The 9,108-nt window shown below is 40.3% G+C and overlaps 1 protein-coding gene across 2 annotated transcripts in view; it reads left to right on the forward strand.

The window, feature by feature from the left end:
- The window catches only part of LOC122619900 (patj homolog), a 30,007-nt gene extending 20,939 nt beyond the window's left edge, over positions 1-9,068 (forward strand). For both annotated transcript variants that reach the window (XM_043797108.1, XM_043797109.1), the window contains one exon: positions 6,967-9,068. The gene's annotated coding sequence lies outside the window, so the exon portion shown is untranslated. The remainder of the gene's footprint in view (positions 1-6,966) is intronic.
- Positions 9,069-9,108: the final 40 nt, after the last annotated feature.

Genomic DNA, 9,108 nt, shown 5'->3' on the forward strand with positions numbered 1-9,108 from the left:
AAAGCGACAAATTTAAAACGACTAAATGGTAAAACTGGTTTCCTTAAAGTTTCGAATATCTTTTGTGGGCAAGTCTTTATAGGAATTGAAGACACGACTTTTTGGCTATTTGCTGTTGGCCTCTTTTTATCACTCTCTCCTCTCCCCTTCATTCTTTCACCCAGCACATTGCGGGGCGTTTATGTAAGTGGGTGTGGGTTGGCTGTGGGTGGGCTGTCAATTTTAATGGCTGGCCATGAAATTGAAATGCAAGCAATGAAAAATTCAAGCATTTCAACATGATGGACACTATGGCTGTGGCAATTTATAGCCCGACCATTTGTAACTACACCGTGCCAACAACAAGAATAATAATAATCACAAAGGCAACAAAATGGGGCATATCCCCAGCTGACAGTTAAATATCGAAGGCCTTCATGGTCTTTTCGTTTCATTTTGTAATTAAAATGCCATTAAACTATTTTCCCTTTGTGGAGTATTGAGCTCTGGCATTTCTCGGCTGCGCGCCCATTCATTAATTATGAAAAATGTAATGCTTTTCTCTTCCCTAATTCTGGTCAAATATTGATTAAACGATTGCCTTTCAATAGTCTTTCACACAGCACAGCATTTGAATTTTTTGTACTTATTATTCAAACAAGTTTTAATTAAATTGCTTAGGTACTTTAATTCAATATGCATGGAATATTCATATTTAGAATACGAATAAATTAATAATGGCAAATAGTTAATATTATGCAAATTCAGTCTTTCGCATCAGTTAAGCAATCAAAGAGCGCTTTTGGAATGCCATTGCCAAATGGCGATAGCACTGATGAGGCGTGCTGAACATGCGACTGCGAAAATTGAGCATATACTCGTACAGCTGACATGGCGGATACGTGATACGTATATTGCGTATACGCCACCGTGACCTGTCAAAGCAAGTTTGTCTCCCTTGGCAGTTGGCTGGCTTTTATGCCGAGTTAACTCAATTTCGCCCTTTAGAAGCTGCACGAAATTCGTTGTTATTGTTCCATTAAGCAAATTCGTTTTCAAAATCAGCATATAAATAAATTCGCAAGCCAAATAGAAGGTAAATTAAATTTATCTACGTCAATGGTTTGACTGGGCTGGGCTGGGCTGGGCTTGGCCCAATTGCCGTTGATAAACCGGGCAAATGGCATTCATGGCAGGCTATTTTAAGGCCAATAAAGTCGAGCCAAAGTGAATCCCTTTCTTCACTCTTTTTCCCCAAATCCGGCGTCCCAATCGTTAAGGGAATGGAGACAGGAAGGCAAACGACATTTGCAGATAAGGTTTCACTCTTTTTTTCCAGGGGCCAGTCCAAAAATGAATTTTTTCCATGCTCCTTTTTCCTGCTCCTTCGGTGGTTCCTCATGGCGATTTAATAAAAGTTGCGGCTGCAATAAAACGGAGGCGGATGACATAACAAGTCCGAGCTGAGCGACACGGGCCTCTGTAGATGGAAAATCTGGTTCTCCGGGATGCGGTCTTATCAACACACTCCACATGGCAGTCTAGGCCGTCCTTTTCAGCAACGGAATTATTACATTTTCACGAGAGCGGCCCCACAAAGAATCCTGCGCCTGTCCGTGGCGCGCGTGCCACAAGACAATGGCATATTTCAACATGTCAGTGGCTCAACTGCCACTTTTAGTTGGACTCGCTGGTATGCGAATGGAAATATGGGCAAATAAATCATTTTATTGCAATACAATTTCGGGCCTCTGTCCTTCTGCTTTTCCCTCCAGCATCAGCGCACTTTTATCACACGCTTCATGCAGAGCGAAAAAACTTGCTACAGATAAGCATGACATTCCTGATGAACACAAAAACATGTGTAACTTTTGGAAGTATTGACTAAATAAGAGACAAATAATATATAAATATTATACTTCCCGTTTGATTTAATGCAATGTAAGTGCAGGACACATTCAATAGTTACTTAAATATATATGTATTAATATTAAAGATATACTTATTGTATGCTTATTATGACTTAATCGATCGCCAAACAAACATAAACAAACCACAGCATACGAAAGTCTTGTAAATGGATTATCACAGGAAATATTCACTAAATGCGAAGGTCGAAGGACTTAGTGAGATATGGCAGTACTTATTTACCTAAAAACTAGTATTAAAGCAAGCCCCTAAACTTTGTTTACGTGTTTTTTTCAGTATAGTTAGAGACACTTTACTGCTGAAGCATTTTATGCGGCCATTGGGAGGGCAAACACACACACACACATACACACGCACACGTTACTTCAATATTAATAACACCGTGTGGAGGCTGTCAATGTGACGTGGCGCCAAACTGCTGCCACCGGAAGTTGTCCAACGGGAAGCGGAAACGTCGCCCGTGCCCGAGCTTCACATTACATTGGCTTGCGGAGTGGTGGCACTGGGGCATGGCTCATTTTTTATTATCGCCCAATCCAATCTCGGGAGCCAGTTCCTGGAAGGAGGAGTCGCAGGAGCAATTGGTTTTCGAGCTGCTGCCGCCACCGGAAGCAACAAGGCAACACTTCGGACGGAATGGCAGCTGACGGTCTTTTGCAGCTCGGGATCGGTGGGTTATTGGCCACTTGAGGGATTGGGCTAAGCCAGATTTGTGGACAGCAATTAATACTTTTATGGTTGGGACGGAAATTTAATTTAATTATTAATTAGATGGGCCCCGTCGTCGTCTTTTGGCCATTAAGCCAGGCGAAAATCCCATTTAATTGCTTTCAAACTCGGCGAGCGGCTGCTTATTTGGTTCTCTATTATTTGCCTCCGAATGGAATGGCAAACAAAGCCGGAGGACCAAGATCAAAGTCAATGCCCCTGAACTTTCCTCACCTTCTCGCCAAGTTTCCCACGGTGAGTTTTACCCCCAAAGTTTGTCCTTTTCCTGCTGCTGTCGCACCTTGAGTATGTTTCAACTCTTTCGCCTGCACTCTGCCATCCCAGTTGCTGAAATATTCATAATTGAAGTTTATTGTTTACCCTAGGATGTGTGCCACGCCCTCATCCTCACCCCCGCCCCCAACCTCGCCCTCGCCTTCCTGCCCGCCCCTTTCTCGCAACAGGGCTCGCTTTGATTGTTTTGTGGCCCGGAGACTGTCGATAAGTTGGCCTGCAGAAAGTTCACCAACTTTTCAGTCTTTTTGTTTTAGTTCCTTTTTCAAGCGGTCTGAAAACTTTGATTGGCGAACAAAATGGCACAAGTGATTGGACATGTGCTTCATTTATTATACTGAATGCCTGACCTACTACTCTCCTTCCACATTTATCGAGAAGTATCAGATGTCGAATTTTTCCCCTTAATAGTTGGAAAAATCGCAAGTCCATCGTTGTAAGGATGGCTTGAAATATATACAATAATTTCGAGTGTTCTGGGAAATTTCTGATCTTTATAATATATAAACCACATTACTCCTATGAACGTAAATGGATTGAAATCCAGACTAAAACTAAAAAATAAGTGCTCTTGCTATTATTTCCCATTGGAAACCACACCGTTCACGTCAGTTTCTTGTACGGTCAAAGGTCAAGCGTTTCTTAGTTCCGTTTACCGAGTGCTCTTGACCGATTTTTGATAAATTGCTTTCGCCTTTGAGCATCGAATCGCAATGGAATGGGTGCCTCAAGAACACATCCCTCGTTTTCCAACTCGGATTTTAAATGGGCTGCTCGTTCCACGTTTATGGGGCCCACTTGAACGAGCTATTAAATATAATTGTAAGCAATTTGAGCAATCTACTTAGGATATCATTTTTAATGCGACAACCTAGGCCAAACCCAGGCCAAACCCAGGCCAACCCTCATTGCAATGCTAATTGCGGAAAAAGGTGGCTAAAAACTGGGACGACGGTAAACATGAAAAGAACAATAAGCGCGAAACAATGGACTGTTTGCAATTTAAATTAACATTTTGAGTGAATCAAATAAAGGGCAAAAAAGAGTGCTCCCGTGGCAAAAAGTGCCGAGCGGAGCGGAGCAGCTAAATTGTTTTTGATGCCACCGTTGGCACTGCAGATGGTCAACAGCAGATCCCATTGCAGGCCAAATAAAGGCCGGCAAAACCCCGGCCAGCCGTTCACAACCAAGCCAGATTTGCATAACACGTTCCACGCTGCGGTTCCAGTGGCCAAAAAAGGCCGAGTCCGAGATTCCGACACCCTACGCCCAGCGAGCAGCTGCGCCAGGTTTCATATATATTGCAGGCTCCGCGTTACCAAGAATCCCTCCATTTGGCTGCCGTGAAATATAAAATTCCGGCAATATCATAAAACAGAAAGTTTAGAAGCAGCTGACCTCGACAGAGGATTACCCTGACCTGTGATCCAAAGTTACTACTAAGGTAACTACTAAGTTACTTTTTCGGTTATGGCCAAGCATGTGGATTAATTACTTTTAAGTATTTTCAAAAAAACGTAGCATTATGAATATTCCAAAAGTTTGCAATAAGCGGAATAAAAAAGCAGTTGCTATTGCGACTATTGACTCGCTCAATAATATATTAAACTCCCTTAAAAACTTCTTCCTTATATTTGTAAAGGATTATGTTCCCATTGAATGGCTTACAATGTCTTGGCCAAATGCACTTTGCATTTCCCGCGACAATGGAAAAGTGGCGGGAAACCAATTTACATTTCACTTGTCTGAGATGTTCTAGTGCGACGCCGTTTTCCATACTCCCAGGTCCGCCTATCCTATCCCATCCTATCCTATTCCTTTCCCTTTTTTCGCTGACAGCCTGGTCAAAGGACTCGGGGCTGTCCAAAGCCGAAAGCCCAAAGCCAGGACACAAGGAACAAGGAGCGGCAAACAAAGGCAACAACAGCAAGGCAAACAAAAGTGGCTAAAAAGCAAAAGCTGCAAAAAGGCCAAAGGCGAGGCACGAACTCTCTCACCAACACACACACACTCGCACACTCGCTCACACTCGCATTCATAGATATGTACATATATGCATGAAATTTCACACCCAGGGGCGTAGGTAAAGGGATAGGGGCTTCCAAGGGGCGTAATGGGGGCGTAATGGGTGGTTGTGGGGCTGCTTTTGGGGGGCACAAGACAGCCAGAGTAGCCGAAATGCAAATACACAAACAATGGCGGTGCGGGGGCTACTAAGCCAAGCTAAGAAGGTTTTGGTAAACAAATTTTACTGCCAACTCGCACACAAACAACTCGCACACACAAATAGGCAAATGCACCTGGAAAAACTATCGTCTTGTTTGTGTAGCTAATGAAGATCCCAAGAACTTTGAATTGCAAACTAACTACAGTATATTACAGTATATACTGGATAAAAATTCAATAATTAAATAATTAATTAAATTTTTAATAAATGCAATAATCATAGGTAACATAAACCTACAAATTCATGAGTTTATATAATAAACTTTACATCAAATTGTATAATTTAATTTGTACTGATTCCCGTAAATTCATTGATAAACATATACAAAATCAAACAAATATTCTTATTTTATTTAAGACATCGAAAATGTAATTTTCATTTGCTGGCCCTAAAAGTATTTTCTGTTCGCAATACTAGTGGTCGCTTGTTTTCAGTGTATAATTTCTGTTGTTGTCGCTGGCCCAGGACATTCATAGTTAAAATTTAGAGAGACAGCGCCGAGAGATTTGGCAAACAGCAACAATATCCCCACCGCCAATGTTGCCAGTCGGGTCCCCTCTCACCCCCTCCGCTCAACCCTCCTCTCCCTCCTGTTGCGTTAATCAAGGTTCACACAATCGCCAACAACAACAACAACAAAACAACTACAACAGTTACAATAAGCACAGCAACAACAATGTGGGCCGTGCACGTGCCAAAATTGCCAGGGAATATTTTGCATTTGTTTTTTATTTGTGCCACGACATTTTGTAGCCGGGTTTTCGTTTCGGGCCATTTGTTGCTTTTGGCCATCTGGGTGTTGATTAAAAAATTGTCAGGTTCTGAAAATTCATGGCCCTTTACATCCTTCATATTAAAGTGTGTACGTGGAATGGGAACTGCAAGGTCACTATCGATACGAAAATGAGTTTTCTGAGTTTTCTTAACTTGGTCAAGAGTATTTCATGTTAATGTTATCTCAACAATCTCAACATATAACCCAATATTATTTCCAGTCTTAGGCTGTAACACACTGAACTTGCCATAAAGTGACATAACATTCACCGGATATTCCCTTGAGGAAAACCTTTCGGTTTGTGGCTCTTAAAATCGATTGGATTCTGCTTGCTACTGCCACATATATTGGCCGAAAGCAAAGTGTTGCCATATTTTCCAGCGCGTTTTTAGGTTTGTTGAATGCCCATTTGGGTTAATAACAAATAACCGAATGGTCCATTACACGAAATGAGGCTGAGCCATGGCCGAAAGTGTTGAGACCCACAGGAAACGGCCCTGACAATGCCAGTTACCAAATAATGGGCTTCGGATCCCAACGGCAGTGCGATATGCTCATGGTTGGCCCGTTGGCATTACCCGAAATTACCCTCATGCATTAAGTAATAAATTTATATGGGCTAATTGCCAGCAAAAGTTCATTAATTTGAGAGTCATGAACCTAATTTATTGGGGCCATTAAGTGATGTTAGTTCCTGATTCCGTAAACATTGTGTTGGCTTATTATCCGCTCTTAATATGCACAAGAAACTGTGTTATTGTTACAGATTCAAGTGTAATAAGCACTACTTAGTGCTTATTGCCATCCCAATATTCAAATTCGCCAGTGCAGTAAGTGAATAAGTGCCCTGAGTTGCGACCACAAATTGAATATTTCCACTCACTACGATATTCATTGAAAACATAAGCTCCCTTATGGCTTATAGCGTATATAAATATAGCCGAATCAATCGGCCGTTATCGATGGCAATATGGAATTATATGTGTATTTGCTTAGCCGCAGCCATCACGACCGCTAATCTAATTTTCATATTTGTTCGCTTCGCTATTTGCAGATTTTATGACCCTCATATCGGCCTTGTGAATGCATCACGACCAGCAGCCCCCAATCGGAAATGCAAAGCAACCACATAGAGAAGTCTGCGGCACAAATCAGCGAGTCTGGACATTAGAACAATTTGTACATAGTATATAACCAAATCCGCACATTGCCCGATTGGATTAACTACACACGAGCTAGGTTCGAATTGATGGCCCAAAACCGAACCTCAAACTCTGAACTCTGAACGCTGAACACTGAACACTGAATACTAAAAACGCATAAATAAATAAATTGAAAGGCACGCAACGACTCTAAAAATATCACAAATTGTTGTATCGATAAATTATTAATAACAATTTCTGCGGACAAGCTTGAACAAAAAGCTTACAACATCAAATAGAGTTGAACATCAACGGGAATAAAACACACGAAATTCCAAGCGAACGAAGTGTGTCGAAATCGGAATTTATTCATACACGCAAATATTGCAAAACATTTTTCCAGTTTAGTATGCATATGTCGAGGCCATGATGGCCATAATGATAGCTCCCCGGTAGTTCCCACATATCCACCCAAATACCCAAATACCATAAAAACCACTTCCCCGCCCCGCTCCGCCCCGCCCACCTTAGGAAACCGCTGTAAATATTCCAGAGATTATTTTTATTGTCCTTTTCAACTTTACGTAGCATAAATTTACAATTTCTAGCTTGTAAATCATTTATACATACACATACTTAAATAGGTAAGGCTAGGTGGGGGGCCCTGAGTGGATATCGCTCACATCCTCAAGAATTCGCGGACATTTTTCAAACTGTATAGGAACTGGGAGTTGCAGCATTGCACAGATTCTTGGGATTAGTGGCGCGTATAAACGATTACATATACCTATTATAGATACTGCAAATTCTATGCCTATGAACATAATAATATATATTTACAATTGACGACCAAGCAAAAGTAAAACTTTAACTTTAGTAACAAGTCAACACACAAACTACACAATTGAACGAAAAACACACCCAAACTGAACTAAAGTAGATCGAAAATAAAGACATTGGTGAGGTGTTAGAAAGGTGAGGACTATTTATCACCTCTTGCTGCATAGAGAATATACACATTACAACAAAAGCTTATTAGTGATACTAATTTTAAATGGACAAACAACAAAGCAAATGATTAATGAAAGAAAAACAAACTATGATTGATAATTCTTAGCGAGCGTTTAAATTGTTAATACATTTCTGTTGATCGGTTCTTTGTTATCAAGCTGAATTCGACTTCATGTGTATATAAAGTTATTAATCACATCAACAAGATGCTTGAGCTGAACGATTAGACTAGGATAACAACACATGCAGTGTGTTTTAAAACTACAATATCTTTCAGAAATAGTTACTTTTAGGTACAATTAATTTATCTTTAATTTGTTTTTCTTGTTTTCCTAACAACACACTTTTTATAATTTCATCTAAAGTCATACTGGTTGAATTCTTTGAATGAAATAAATATATAATATATAATTTGGATTGATGATTCCATGTTTGGCATCCTTCGCTAATTAATTTAAATCGACTTGTAGTTATAAAACGCACTGTCCATTCGTATACCGATTTACACAAAGACATAGAGAGACATTAAACTCATGCACTTTGGCGTATGAAAACTTTTATATTTTGCAGATGAAATGAGAAAAAGTTCCACGCAAGTCAAACAAAATAAGCAGACACATTATCTATCTATCTATCTATCTATGTATCACGCAACCACACTAACACACAGAAAAACACCACACACACGTATATAAGAACACGCATGCACAATGCAAGAATCATAATATCTGAAAAAAGAACAACTTACCACTTAGCATTACAACTAATGAAACAACTCTTTCGAGCGAAAACCAACTAGGAAATCGACTAAAACTACACGTAACATGATGTAACAATGAACCACAATCGAATCGAATCGAATTGAAACACGAGACACGAAATGCAACGCATACTAAAGTTGAAATCCATATGCAGTTTGGCAAAACATAGGCTACATTAGACACAGAGTATGTAAATTGACGAACGTTCAATAAACGAATGCGAAAATATAACAAAAGTATTAATACACGTACAAAGATCCATTTGAGTGTGCAATTTCATTT

The sequence above is a fragment of the Drosophila teissieri genome, chromosome 3R (genome assembly GCF_016746235.2).
Source record: "Drosophila teissieri strain GT53w chromosome 3R, Prin_Dtei_1.1, whole genome shotgun sequence".
NCBI classification, from domain to species: Eukaryota; Metazoa; Arthropoda; class Insecta; order Diptera; family Drosophilidae; genus Drosophila; species Drosophila teissieri.